Source organism: Penaeus monodon, chromosome 29 (assembly GCF_015228065.2).
Source record: "Penaeus monodon isolate SGIC_2016 chromosome 29, NSTDA_Pmon_1, whole genome shotgun sequence".
In the NCBI taxonomy this organism is placed as follows: Eukaryota; Metazoa; Arthropoda; class Malacostraca; order Decapoda; family Penaeidae; genus Penaeus; species Penaeus monodon.
In genome coordinates this window covers 38,055,240-38,055,444 of record NC_051414.1, presented here as the reverse complement: position 1 = coordinate 38,055,444, position 205 = coordinate 38,055,240, and the positions used below count along the sequence as shown (strand labels likewise).

Sequence of the window (205 nt, the reverse complement as noted above, 5' to 3'; positions counted from 1 at the left end):
TGGATAAAAAATGCTGCAGGGTGTTAAAAGAAGGAAAACAAGGTACGAGATGAAATATCTGGAAATATAAATGAATAAGAAATGCAGGGTGTAAAGGCAAATAAATGTATGGCATGAGATGAAGAGTACGGAATATAAGTGAATTAGGAAATGTTGGATATAAGGGCAAAGGATAATTGATTAAAACTATGATAGATACAACACA

At 32.2% G+C, this 205-nt stretch overlaps 1 protein-coding gene across 1 annotated transcript in view; it reads left to right on the top strand.

Annotated features, from left to right (window-relative positions):
• Window positions 1-205, top strand: part of LOC119592244 (titin-like) — a gene marked incomplete at its 5' end in the record, with an annotated part of 41,989 nt that overhangs the window by 39,663 nt on the left and 2,121 nt on the right.